The following is a 14,913-nucleotide window of genomic DNA, read 5'->3' as shown; positions in this document are numbered from 1 at the left end:
ATCATTATACCTTACATGCATTTCATTAGTGTTCTTTTTGTATCTACTCAATATTTAATAGAAACTACCTTTGAATGCTACAGATCAAAAGAGGGAGTGAAAGTGAAATTCTTTTGGTAAGTCATCCTGAAGTGGACTCAATTTTCCCCACTGTACTGTAACTTTTTTTTTTAAACAATATGGAGGGTTGTGGGTTTTTTTTTTTTTTTAGATTTTAAGTAATCTCTATACCTAATGTGGGTCCGAGCTTACAGCCCAAGATGAAGAGTCACATACTCCACCAGTTGAGACAGAGAAGCACCCTTGTTGTTGTTTTTTTTTTTAATTTCTTTTTTTTAACGTTTATTTATTTTTGAGACAGAGAGAGACAGAGCATGAACGGGGAGGGTCAGAGAGAGGGAGACACAGAATCTGAAACAGGCTCCAGGCTCTGAGCTGTCCGCACAGAGCCCGACGCGGGGCTCGAACTCATGGACCGCGAGATCATGACCTGAGCCAAAGTCGGCCGCTTAACCGACTGAGCCACCCAGGCGCCCCAAAGCACCCATGTTTTAAAAAAATTTTTTTATGTGTTTTTATTTATTTATTTTTAATTTTTAAAAAATGTTTTTATTTATTTTTGAGGCAGAGAGAGACAGAGCACAAGCAGGAGAGGGGCAGAGAGAGAGGGAGACACAGAATCCCAAGCAGGTTCCAGGCTCTGAGCTGTCAGCACAGGGCCTGACGTGAAATCATGACCTGAGCTGAAGTCGGATGCCACCAGGCGCCCCTATTTATTTTTGACAGAGAGAGAGAGAGAGGGACAGAGAATTCTAAGCAGGCTCTGCACTGACAGCAGTGAGTCTGATGCAGGGCTCGAACTCAGGAACTGTGAGATCATGACCTGAGGCACAGTTGGACACTTAACTGACTGAGCCACCCAAGCACTCCAGCCAAGCACCCTTGTACTGGAACTTTTAAGGCAACTTCTCAAGTAAAATTGTCAAATATGATTCTTGTTAATCAAACACCTGGGCTGTGTTAGCTAATGGTTTCAACATATTCACCAGAGAGAAATGATTCAAATAAATTGTGATAAATCTGAACAATGGAATAGTATCTATCTAGCCATTCACATTTATGACATAAAACATTAATAATTAATATTGACATATGTCACTGATATAATGCTGAGTAAAGCTTTAAGATTAATTTTTGTTAATTTAAAATTTATAATCTTTATAAACTCAAGTTCATCAGGTGTATAACATTCCACTGCATGTTTACCACAAATTACTTAACTTTATTAAGGACATACATTTGAAAATATCACCTTAAAAATTCTAAGAAAGTGGCTAATTCCAGGTCTGTACAATGTGAGTCTGGACTATCTGTGTCAAAAAGTAAGGAAGTGCTCAAAGACAAATGAGGACAGACGAGCCAGCTTGAGAGGCCAAATTTGGGACAATATGAGCAACATAAAGAATGATGATAACAAAGAGCTAAAATACTCTGAATGGAAAAAAAAAATCCATGAATCATAGTGATAAGTACTTAAAACAGAAAAAACAGAAGAGGGAGAGGGGGAGGAGGAAGCAAAGCTCTTATACACAAAAGAAGGAAGGATAACATGAAAAAATCACCATTGTAGCCCTAAATTTAAGAACTTATTTAGGCAAGGATCATCAATAAATTCTAAAACCATTAGTTAAAAGGCTATGTGTAAAATGGTCTCAAAATATCCCCATCAGATTACTTCTTGACTTACAAAGACAAATTACTTCTTGACTGGCTTCTTGATTTACCAGAAAGAGATCAGGTCCACACACTACTTGAACCAAATGGATCAAATTTAGTATCACCAAAATGGATCAAACTCAAATTGTCTGCTTCTTGATGTCATGCAATAGGAAGAACACACCACCACCCATAGTATTCTTGCCAAATATATTTAAACTTAACCTGTTCATGACAAAACATATTCAGAATGTTAGCTGTTCTACAAGATAAACATTCTAGATTCATCAGAAATGTCATTGTGAAACATGAAAGCAGGTGAAAGGAACACTGCTCACATTTAAAGAAACTAAAAAGGTATGTTTTCTCTCCACCATGTAAGGAAACAGGGACATGATAGGAAGGTTTACAAACAAGGAAGGGGCTCTCACCAGGCACCAAATCCATCTGTATATGATCTTGAATTTCCCAGCTTCTAGATATGTAAGAAATAAATGTATTTGTGTGGGGTGTGTGTCTGTGTAAAGATAGTTCCATCCAGTGCAATGTACAACCTTGATTTGGATTTGGACCAGTTTTTTGGTCACTTTGACCCACTCTAAGTCAGTGCAATTTGACCATCTTTATTTCACATTTACAGTGGATTACTGTACACAGGTTCATTCACTCAACAATCCTGGGCACCAAACTTGCTAATACAGTCACATTACTGGGAAGAGATCAAAGTGTTCAGTATAAGGTCCTGAAAGAGGAAGTTTTATTATTCCACTCCCCCAACCCCGGAAGAGTGGTGCATTTACAATTCTATCCGCCTCTGTACTGGAAGTTCAAACTTTTGTCATAAAAAAAAAAAAAAAAAAAAAAAAAAAAAAGCCATGAGACAAGTTCAGGCTTACCAAAAAAACGTACAACTTTAAGTTTCTCTCTCTCCGTGAACCACGGTAACATCTTTTTATGTATAAAGTTATTTTATTATTTTATTAGTCCATGGCCTCTCAACCTTAACCAATAATGTCCCCATAATATTAGAAAAGAATGGATGCCTACTTCGTGGGACTGTGTCAGAGGAAAAGGCAGTTATGCTAGGACTGGCTTTGAAATCATGTTTCTCGCAAACAAACAAAACTGTTGATTTTGCGTTCTTCCCCATAACACGTATATTGGATCCAACAGAAAGATCATGTCTAAATTGTTTGTCAGATAAATTGATAACTTTTTTTTTTAACCAGATCAAATTAGTGTTCAAGAAAGAAATAACTTGACCATCTTATCGGTTTTTCAGTCACACACATGCTCTTCTGCGAGTCCTACAGACACTAAAGGCAGGAGAAAAGCATGTTTGCATAACACAAATCATCATCAGTCACGCAACCATTGTTAATTATGGACAAAAACAAACCACAACAGCAGAGGTCCCTTCTTCTGTCAGCCAATCCCACAGTTAGAAAATGTCATTACCATGCAGCTTCAAGCACGAACCACCTCACCCAAAAGCATGAAGCATACAACCACACACCCAGCCGCCGAGGAACTCCCAGTCTGCCCGACTGTATCCGGTGTGGTCTCACACACATACACACCGAAGGGCCTGTCAAGATACCCCGAGGGTCTCTGCGAGTCTGAGGCTCCGGCTTGTCCCCGCCTCAGTTCCAGCTGCCCCCCCCCCCCCCCCCCCCAACGGCACCTGCCCGCCTGAGGGTCCCGCCTTCTGCAAATCCGGTAAGACCCTAGACTGCTCCACACCCTAGCAGTCTCCTGGCCCAATCACTCCACTAGGGCGCGCCCGACGCCTGCGCATTGAGCTCAGGCGGGCACTCCCAGAAACACCCGCGGCGCGGCCTTTGGGCGAGCGGGTTCGAGCGGCGGAATCCACGAACCGAGGGGAGGGTTAGTAGACTGGGCCTCCCAGCGTCCCGGCCGGCCAGCCGCAGGCTTCCTGGTGTTGGACTACATTTCCCAGAGCCGCCGCGTCCCCAATGCGGCTTCATTTCCGTTTGTTCGTGCGATTTGGGGGCCTCGCGTGGGGAGGGCAGCGTCTGGAGGAGCTTGGCCCGGCTCCCGTTGGGCGGGCGAACCCGAAACCGGGGCTTGGACCCCAGGCGCCAGATCCTGGATCCTGAACTGCAGCTTCTGTCGAGGTGAGGATGTCCGGAATGCTGAGGCGGAAGCGTCACTGGAATTGTGTGTGTGGCGGTTTCTTGCCGTTTTGTGCCTGATGATGGTATGGGCGAATGGACGTATGCGGCTCTGGTTTTGTGTGTGAGCGTTTGCGTGAGTGAGAGTTGCAGCTCTGAGTAATAACTGCTGTCACAGTGTATTTGTGACCGCGTGCTTACCTGACGGGGAATGTGCCATGTGACAGTGTGATTGTGTGTGTACCTCTTGTGTGACTGGTGGTTTGCTTGTGACCGTGAGCTGTGCGACAGGACTGCTGCGACAGGGTGTTTAGATGGACTTGGGTCATTTTGAGGTTATTAATACGATTGTGTATTTTGTGTATTACTGGGGCTTCCTTGCGATTTTGAGGCGTTATGAGAGTGCTACTGTGACAACGGTGTTTGTGTCCACTTGTTTTCCTTGACCTGGTACGGCTGTGTTTTTCTCTTTTGAGTGCGTGCCATATATGTGACTGTGGGACTGTGAGTGTGCCACTTTCTCATGACTGTGTGAAGAGAGTAAAAGTGTTGTGAAAGTGTGTTTTGGGCCATGGGTATCTCTGATAGGGTGCTTGGATGTGCTGGAGTGTGTATATGCTCTGTATATGATTGGATTTTAAAGACAAAAGGTGGTCTGAGGATATAACGTTAATTTGGCAGTTGTGACTCTGGCTGCTTGACTATGGAAATGTGATTGTGCGTGACTTTGTCTAGTCATTTATATATTTTATAGCCTGTGACCTTATGGGAGTTTAGTGAGATACACAGATAAATTTGGGCGTTTGTATTTTGGGGGTTCATTCTGGGGCTGTCTGCCTTTGTATCATGAATCTCTTGTGACTTTGTCCTTAAAGAACTTGACCTCTTTCTCTTCTGACCTCAGTGACTCCCCCCCACCCCCACCTCTCCTTCACACATGGCCTATATTGCTTCATTTCTGTATTCATCCTTAGTTCACAGTGGGATTGTAGATGTAGGTTCCCTGCGGCTTCCAGGTGTCCTCTCACCTTATAGCCTTAAGGATACTGAATGGAGAAAAATGACAGGAAGGAAGGAAGTCAGAAATTTGAGCCTCTGAATGAAGACTATGAGTTACTTCTAAACCACAGCAGATAGCACCTTCAAAACAGGCCATTTGGAAATGTAATGGGGTTCCAGAGAATGTGCTAGAGGAGCCAGTCAGTCACACACTGTAGGGCCTGTGGCACTTCGCTGCAGGGCTCTATCTCCAGTGGACAGTTTTGAATCCGGAAATAAATTCTAGCCCAGGACAGCTGTGATCTTGGACCTTCTTTCCGATACAGAAAGTTCTAGTCTTCTGATTTTCCTCCACATTAAATGAAGGGTAGATGGGGGAGGGGAAAGAGAGTGTATTCTGATTTAGAGTATATCCTAAGAAAGGCCAAGTATCTCATGATTGGTTTTTCTTTTCCTGAGAGTAGAGCCCAGAAGAGGAAAAAATGGCTGTTACACATTCAAAACCAAAGTCCAAGGTGAGTAGATGTTACCTCTTAGTTTCCGGAAATGCTTTTATTTTTTCAGGATATAGGAATCTTTGTTTTCTTTTTGAAATTTCCTAGTTAAGCTTTCTCAAATGATGGAGGTGGCAAGGCAATTTTCTGTAGATTGGGAGCATGGAATATGTGTAGTTAATTATGATAGATACTTCCCAATAGTGAGGAAGTATGGATTTGAGATTCATACATTTTAAAAGGAGATAATATTGTGTTCTTTTTTAAAAATTTTTTTAAATGTTTATTTTTGAGAGAGAGAGAGAGAGAGACAGCACAAGTGCACAAGTGGGGGAGGGGCTGAGAGAGGGAGACAGAATCTGAAGCCGACTCCAGGCTCTGAGCTGTCAGCACAGAACCCCACATGGGGCTTGAACCCACAAGCTGTGAGATCATGACCTGAGCTGAAGTCAGACGCTTAACTGACTGAGCCACCCAGGCACCCCTATATTGTGTTATTTCTGACATAGCAGTATTATGGGTTTTTTTTTTACTTTTCCTGTTTATTAATTTTCAAACGTACACAAAAGTATAATGAACCATCATAGGCCCAGCTCAAAAGGTATCACTTGCCAATCTTATTTATTCTGCCTTCAGTTCAAACTCCTTTCTAATTAGCCTCTTGATTTCTTCTTTGATTTATGGGTTATTTAGAAATATGTTATTTAGTTTTTGGGTATTATGAGGATCTTCCAGAGATCTTTTTGTTACTGATTTCATTCCATTGTGTTCAGAGAAATACATTGTATGACTTGAATTCTTTAAAATTCATTAAGATTGGTTTTGTGACCCCAAAATGTGTGGTCTATCTTAGTAAATGTTTGGTATGCACTTAGAAAGACTATTCTGCTATTGTTGAGTGGAATGTTCCATAAATGTCAGCTAGGTAAGGTAGATTGATAGCATTGCTTAAATCCTCTGTAACTTTACTGATTTTCTGTCTTGGATTTATTTCTTTCTCCTTGTAATTTCTATGGGTTTCTGTTTCATGTATTTTGAAACTCTGTTCTTAGATCATAAATGTTTTAGATAGTATGTCCTAATGGTAAATTGATCCCTTTATCCTTATGAAATGCTCTTCTTTATTCCTGGTAGTAGTCTTTGCTCTGAGCATCTACTTTGTCTGATATTTAATGTTGCCACTCCAGCTTTCTTTTCGTTTGTGTTAGCATGCAATATCTTTTTCTATCCTTTTTTTTTAACCTGTTTGTGTTCTGGTATTAGGGGGCATTTTTTGTCGGCCATATTCAGTTTTTATACAGTTTGACAATTTCTGTCTTATAATTAAAGTATTTATACCATTTATATTTAGTGTGATTATTGATGTGGTTTGGGTCAAATCCATCATCTTGTCCCATCTGTTCCCTATTCTCTTTTCCTTTTCTGCCTTCTATTGGATTGGTGGAGAGAGTGTCAAACTAACAATACCAATATTTTTACTAACCATCTGAATACAGAAAAACAATCAAGACTTCCTGGAGTTCAATAGGATAAAACCTGTCCTACAGTTAGGCTCATTTGTTTCATCTTATACTTTTAGTGATTCCCCCCCCCCCTTTGATTTAATTTTATTTTAAAATTATATAAAATATTTATTTATTTCCAAAATAAAAACTACAGACAAGGTAAATTCAGAGAAGTCTGGTGTCCATTCCTGTCCTTTCCACCCTGTTCCCTTTTTCCTTCTATAGATAACTACCTGTACTTTGGTTTGTTCTTCTATTTTTCTTTTAAATGGTACATGTTTATGTATATGTGTTTGTATGTATATGTATGTAACTAAAAGGGAGTATTGTACGTATACTACACTATATCTTTTTCTTTCTCATATGTTTAATGTATTCTGGAGATCATTTTTTAGCAGCCTAGAGAGATCTTTCTTATTCTATTTTATAATTATCTATTTCTTGATTGGCAGTAATAGTTTATTCACCCAGTCTTTTAATTTTTATTAAAAAATTTTTTTTTAACATTTATTCATTTTTGAGAGACAGAAAGAGGGTGTGAGTGGCAGGGGGGTGGGGCAGAGAGAGAGAGAGGGAGACACAGAATCCAAAGCAGTCTCCAGGCTCTGAGCTGTTACTCAGAGCCCAATGTAGGGCTCAAACCCACAAACCATGAGACCATGGCCTGAACTGATGTTGGATGCTTAACTGACTGAGCCACCCAGGTGCCCCTATTCACCCAGTCTTCTGAGTGGGCATTTGGTTTTTGCCCCAATATTTTTCCATTGTATAATATAGCAATCAATAACAGTATGTATGGTTTCTATTTGTAAAGGTTTATCTTTCAGATTTCTGGCCTACTTTTAGCTTATGTTGTGGTTTTTGACATAGATTCTACCTGAATTACAACTCTTGAGCAATAATAAAATGGAAACTTTTTCTATAAAGTTTATAGAAAATTTCAAACATATATGAAAGTAAAAAGTATGGTGTAGTGCATCCCCCTGTACCCTACCCATCACTCACCTTCAGCAAATATCAGTTTATAGCTAAACATGTTTCATCTCTAGATCCCTCTCCTCACAAAAAAAAGGATTATTTTGAAGTAAATTGCAGATATGAAATTTCATCCACAAATATTTTAATACGTGTTTCTAAAAGATAAGAGCTTTTTATTTAAAGAACATAAGCACAATATCATTACTACTTAAAAAAAATCCTTGCTACTGTCTTAATGTTATGAAATAGCCAGTCAGTGTTAAGATTTCTCCTATTGTCCATAAATATGCATTAGAATTGAGATCCAACAATGCCTATTTAGTCTATTTAGTGTAATAGTGTGATATGTTTCTTGATCTTTCTTTCTCTTCTCTTACAGTTTATTTGTTCCAGAAACAGAGTTTTCTTATAAAGTTACCCATATTCTGGATTTTGTTGCTTGCTTATGTGTTGTGTCATTTAACATGTTTTGTATTTCTTCTAAACTGGTATTTAATTCTAGAGGCTTGATGACGTTTTTTTGTGGTTTTGCTTGTTTGCTTTGTACTAATCCTTTGTACATAATGGTGCGTATATCTATGACATGGTGCATAACATTTGGTTGTTTTCCTTTATGTGATATTAGCAGCCATAGGTTGTCTTTTCTTGGAATTTATTATTTTATCAGGAGTCATAAAATGATACTGTAATTCTGTCATTTCTTCTGCAGTTATTAGCTAGAATACTTCTGTAAAGGGAACCATCCTGTCATCAGTGTCTTGGTTACTCTGAAGTATAACTTATGTAAAAAAATATTAGGATAAAAGCTTGATTTTTCTCATTGTTTTTCAGCATCTTTGAAAGTTCATCCTGTGTTTTCCTTTTAAATTATTATATATGGGACGCCTAGGTGGCTCAGTCAAGTGCCTGACTCTTGATTTTGGCTCAGCTCATGATCTCATGATTTGTGAGTTCAAGCCCTGCATCAAGTTCCATGCCAACAGTGCAGAGCCTGCTTGAGATTCTCTCTCTCCCCCTCTCTCTGCTCCCCCCGCTCATTTTCTCTCTCTCTCTCAAAATAAATAAAGAAACTTTAAAAGAATTATTTTTATGGACTTGTGGATTTAATTATATTTTACATGTGTCACTCTATAGCAATTACTGTTCTTTTTCATACTCCGATTGTTCATCTTTGGCCTATGGGATCCTCTTTATCCCCTCTGATTTGGTTCCTTTTGGATTCTGTGGCCCTGGTCCCTGAAATGGGAGAAGGCTTTTGTGTGGTACTCCGTTGGCAGTGAAACGATTCTCTACATCTGTGCTGATCCATCTGACCCTCTGTTGGGGCTGTTCCATGGGGGAAAATAGAACAGTGTGAGAGCTAGTGCTTTCTTTGGGTGCTTTACTTGACTAGTAAGTATTTAAAAGCTTGACTGTTACTTTCATTTTGGCTTATTGTCTTAGTTTTTCTGACAACTAGCAGCTCAACTATTTTCAGCTCCTTTTTTGATAGTGGGTGTGGTATCAATTTTGTCAAGGTTCTTGATAGTGTATATAAATCCTCTGTATTGTTACTGACATTTTCATTTACTTGTTCTGTTAGTTACTGAGAGAAAGATGTTAAAATTTCTAAAACTGATTGTGGATCTGTCCATTTCTTCCTTTAGTTCTGTTAGTTTTTGCTTCATATATTTTGATGCTTTATTAAATCTGTGTACCTTTAGGATTTCTGTCTTCTTGATGAATTTGTCCTCTTTTTCTCTTATATTACTCTGTCTTGGTCTCTGTTTTGTCTTATATTAATACAGCTACACAGGCTTTCGTATGCTTACTACTATAAAATGGTGGAGGTATATCTTTTCTGCCTCTCTCTTTTTTTTTAAGTTTTTATTTAAATTTCAGTTAGTTAAGATACAGTGTAATATTACTTTCTGGTGTATAATATAGTGATTCAGCACTTCCATACAAGACCCAATGCTCATCTCAGCAAGTGCACTCCTTAATCTCTATCACCTATGTTACCAATTCTCCCAGCTACTTCACCTCTGGTAACCATCAGTTTGTTCTCTATAGTTAAGAGTCTGTTTCTTGGTTTGACTTTCTTTTCTTTTCCCTTTGTTCATTTGTTTTGTTTTTTAAATTCTACATATAGTGAAATCTTACGGTATTTGTCTTTCTTGGACTGAGGTATTTTGCTTAGTGTAATACTCTCTAGCTCCATCCATGTTGTTGCAAATTACAAGATTTCATTCTTTTTATGGCTGAGTAATATTCCTCTGTGTGTGTGTGTGTGTGTGTGTGTGTGTGTGTAAACCCACATATACACTACATCTTCTTTATCCATTCATCAGTCAGTGGATACTTGGGCTGTTTCTATAGTTTGGCTATTGTTGACAGTGCTGGTATAAACATTAGTGTGCATGAATCCCTTTGAATTAAATTTTTTTTTTTCAAATTTGTATTTTTGTATTCTTTGGATAAATGTCCAATAGTGTAATTGCTGGATTGTGGGGTAGTTCTATTTTTAGCTTTTTGAGGAATCTCCATTCTATTTTCCAGAGTGGCTGCACCAGTTTGCATTCCTGCCAACAGTGCACAGGGGTTCCCCTTTCACCACATCCTCGCCACGACCTGTTGTTTCTTATATTGTTGATTTTAGCCATTCTGACAGATGTGAGGTGATATCTCATTGTGGTTTTGATTTGTATTTCCCTGATGATCAGTGATTTGAGCATCTTTTCATGTGTTTGTTGTCTTATATTAATATAGGTATGTAGGTTTTCTTATGCTTAGTATTTATATGGTGTATCTTCCTCCACAATTTTACTTTCAACCCATTTATATCTTTAAACTTAAAGCACATTTCTTATAAAGAGCATAAAGTTGGAATTTGCTTTTTTCCCTTGTCTTGACATTGTCTTTTTTTTTTTTTTTTAAACGTTTATTTATTTTTGAGACAGAGAGAGACAGAGCATGAACAGGGGAGGGGCAGAGAGAGAGGGAGACACAGAATCCAAAACAGACTCCAGGCTCTGAGCTGTCAGCACAGAGCCCGACGCGGGGCTCGAACTCACGGCCGGTGAGATCATGACCTGAGCCGAAGTCGGACGCCCAACCGACCAAGCCAGTCAGACGCCCAACCGACCAAGCCACCCAGGCGCCCTGACATTGTCTTTTAATTGGAGTGGTTGGACTATTGACCTTTAATGAAATTACAATTTAGTTTAATCCCTGCTGGGGACAGGAGCTCCCCTATATATCTCTTAAGAAGTGCTTGGCACTTTTTATAGTTAGTACCCTTAAATTTCCTTGTGTCTTTAGCTTTGTGCTGAAGTTATGATTTTTCATCTTATCTGAAGTATTTTTGGTTGTTAACATGGTCAGTTATCTATTGAGCTTTCCACATGTGGAAGAAGTAGAATTTATAATTAAATGTTTATCAAATACCTACATGATTGACTTTCTATAGGGGCAGTGGTTCTCCCTAGAAAGTGTTTTAGAAATATATCTGGATGCTTTTGAATGTTAAAATAACTGAGTTGAATGTGAAATCTTCTGGCTTTTTGAAGGACTGAAGCCATGGATCTTAATTACAGGACAGAGAACTTTTCTATAAAGGGATAGACAGTAAATACTTTAAGCTTTATGGGCCAGATGGTCTCTGTTGCAGTTAATCAGTTCTGCTACTGTAGTGTGAAAGTAGTCAAAGACAGTTTATAAACAAACGAGTGTAGATGTGTTCCAGTAAAATTTATTTACAAAAATATTTGTGGGCAGTAGTTTGCTAACTTTTTTTTTTAAACGTTTATTTATTATTGAAAGACAGAGACAGAGCGTGAGCAGGGGAGGGGCAGAGAGAGAGGGAGACACAGAATCTGAAGCAGGCTCCAGGCTCTGAGCTGTCAGGACAGAGCCCGACGCGGGGTTCAAACTCACAAACCGCGAGATCACGACCTGAGCCGAAGTCGGATGCTTAACCAACTGAGCCACCCAGGCGCCCCTGCTAACTTCTAATCTAGATGTTCTGCAGTACACAGCAAATAATTATTCTATGACCTGTAAAATGAAGACCATTGCTATGGAAAAGAATGTGTTTATAATTAACTGGGTCTAGAACTTCTCACATAACACATTATTTTTGCATGATTTTTACAAACTTTTGAATTCATCATGTTGCTGTTATTGCATGGTTTTACTATTAGCTGAATCTTCCAGGAATGATTGAGAAAAGATTATACTTTGTTTTATTCAGAAATTTATCGAGATTTTTTTAAACAAGTGAAAAAGTTACAGCACTGATCACAACACCACTTGTGATAGTTTCCTTACCAGTATCACATACTTGTAGAAGCTTGCATTTGTAGATAACAAATTTCATTGATTTTGTACACACACATGAACATATCACACACATACATATATACACATACATAAATACACATATATAGACCTTATTTCAAAATATCAAATATAAATAAAAGTTGTCACCATTACTTAGTTGAAGACTTCTGGGGAAGATGCTAGAGTAGGAGGAACCTAAGCTCACCTCGTCCCATGGATACAAGTAGATAAAACCCACATCAGTGTAAATAATTCACAAAACGACCTGAAGACTGGCAGAACAGACTCTCCACAGCTAAATGTAGAGAATAGGCCACATTGTAGAGGGTAGGAGGGTAGAGATGCAGTTGGGAGCTAAGTAGACCCACAGTACTATGGGAGAGAAGGACACTGCTGTAGGCATGGAAAGGGGAAAAAAAAAGAGAGAGACCCTCACACCAAGCACTTCCACATGGGGAGATGAACCCCCTTAACGTTTGTCTTTGAAAATAAGAGGGGCTGGGGTACCTGGGTGGTTCTGTCGGTTGGTTAAGCATCCAACTTTGGCTCAGGTCATGATCTCGCTGACAGTGTGGAGCCTGCTTGGGATTCTCTCTCTCCCGCTCTCTCTCTGCCCCTCCCCCACTTGCATGCATGTGCTGTCTCTCTTTCTTTCTCTCTCTCTCAAAAACCCCAAAACTTTAGAAAATCAGAGTGGCTGAATTTCATAAGTTCTTGGAAACAGTGGGGCTTAACACCTGGAACTTTAAAAATCACTAGGCTTGGCTCTGGGAGAGTTGGGAAGGTGAGAGGAAACTGAGTCTCTGCTCTTAGAGACACAGCACAATAAACAGCCCCACAGAGATACAAGATAAAAGCAGTAGTTTAAAAAATGCTTGGAGTATGTTGGGGGGATTTGTTTACTAATCTCAGAACTTGTGCTGAAGGGTCAGGAATCATTGGGAGACATCTCCAAGAACAAAAGGGCTGACAGGTACCAGTTTTCCTTCCCCAGCCCCCAGCCTACACACACAGACACCTATGAGAGCCAGTACAGCACTAATATTTGTTACATAATTTGCTAACAATGTCCCTGTCCCTGAATATTTCTGTGGATCTGCCCCTTCCAGCCAGGCCTCTGCTCCAGGTCCCTTCCCACAGCAGACCTGTGCAAACTTTGTGAATACCCTACACCCAACACCTGCATTCTCCTGAGGACCTGCCCCTCCAATATGCTAGGCTGAAGCTTTTCCAAAAGTGGTGCCACAAGCTTGGCAGTGTGCAAGTAGCCCTGACATGAGCCAGCAGTCACTCCAGTGTGACTCCTGCCTGGGGGAGAAGGGAAGATAACCACATATACCAGTCTACCTGTAGCCCCAGCAGTGAGCTGGGGGCAGATCTCTGGTCTGACTACAGTCCCTGCCCACCAATGAAAGCTTCTCAGGGGACAGTGCATGGAATGTGCCCTGCAGTTTGGTGCCACTGCATCTCTGGCAAACACCCGGTGTGACTCACCTTAAGCCCAGTGCAGCCCCCGACTTGCCCATAAACAACACAGGGACCAAAATCTGTCCACAAATGGCTCAGCCACAACAGGAGACCGCATGCGACACACATAAAAGACACTCCTGAAGTGCCAGGTTCTGGTGAACAGGGGACATTGCACTGCAGGGCACTATAGGACCTCTTCTTCATAAGGCGCTACTTTTAAGAGCAGTAGGCATAGCTGACTTTCCTAACGCATGGAAACAGACATAAAGAGATAAAATGAAGAGACAAAGGAATGTGTCTCAAACGGAAGAACAAAACAAAATCACAGCAGGAGACCTAAGCAAAATAGAGATAAGTAATATATGCCTGGTAGAGAATTTAAAGTAATGGTCATAAAGATACTCACTAGACTTGAGAAAAGAGTGGAGGACCTCAGTGAGACACTTAACAAAGAGAAAACATAAAAAAGAACCAATCAGAGATGAACTCAATAACTGAAATTAAAAATACACTAGATGGAATCAGTAGTAGGCTAGAGAAAGCAGAAAAAACAGGAGGGCAGTAATGGAAAGCAATCATGCTGAATAAGAAAGAGAAAAAATAATTTAAAAAATGAGAATCGTCTCAGAAAACTGAAACCATCAAGTGTAATCACATTCACTTTATAAGGATCCCAGAAGGAGAAGAGAGAGCAAAGAAGGTAGAAAACTTATTTGAAGAAATAATAGCAGAAACTTCCCAAATTTGGGAAAGGAAACAAATCCAGATCCGGAGGCACAGAGAACCCCCAACAAAATCAGCACACGGAGGTCCACACCAAGACACACAGTAATTCAAATGGCAAAAAGGAGTGATAAAGAGAAAATTCTAAAAGCAAGAGAAGACAAAAGTTACATACAAGGGAAAATCCCATAAGGCTATCAGCTTATTTTTTGGCAGAAGCTTTGCAGGCCAGAAGGGAATGCCATGATATACATAGAGTGCTGAAAGAAAACCCTGCAGTTAAGAATACTCTGGCAGAACTATCATTCAGAATAGAAGAAGAGACAAAGAGTTTCCCAGAAAAAAGTTAAAAAAATTCATGACCACTAAACCAGCCCTACATGGAACGTTAAAGGAGACTCTGAGTGGAAAGGAAAGACCATAAGTAGTAATAATAAAGTAGGAAGAACACGGGCACCTGGGTGGCTCAGTCGGTTAAGCGGCCAACTTCGGCTCAGGTCATGATCTCACGGTCCGTGAGTTCGAGCCCCACATCGGGCTCTGTGCTGACAGCTCAGAGCCTGGAGCCTGTTT

The 14,913-nt window shown here is 40.0% G+C and overlaps 1 protein-coding gene across 8 annotated transcripts in view; it reads left to right on the top strand.

The window, feature by feature from the left end:
- The first annotated feature begins 2,051 nt into the window (after positions 1 to 2,051).
- The window catches only part of LOC102959756 (zinc finger protein 420), a 38,976-nt gene continuing 26,114 nt past the window's right edge, over positions 2,052 to 14,913 (top strand). For 3 of the 8 annotated variants that reach the window (XM_015544099.2, XM_042968934.1, XM_007096870.3), the window contains exons 1-2: positions 3,550 to 3,854; positions 5,315 to 5,365. The gene's annotated coding sequence lies outside the window, so the exon portion shown is untranslated. The other 5 variants (XM_042968933.1, XM_042968931.1, XM_042968930.1 and 2 more) reach the window with 5 other exon arrangements.

Source organism: Panthera tigris, chromosome E2 (genome assembly GCF_018350195.1).
Source record: "Panthera tigris isolate Pti1 chromosome E2, P.tigris_Pti1_mat1.1, whole genome shotgun sequence".
Taxonomy (NCBI): Eukaryota; Metazoa; Chordata; class Mammalia; order Carnivora; family Felidae; genus Panthera; species Panthera tigris.
The sequence above is the reverse complement of the archived record's forward strand: the minus strand, read 5'-3'. Positions and strand labels throughout refer to the sequence as shown.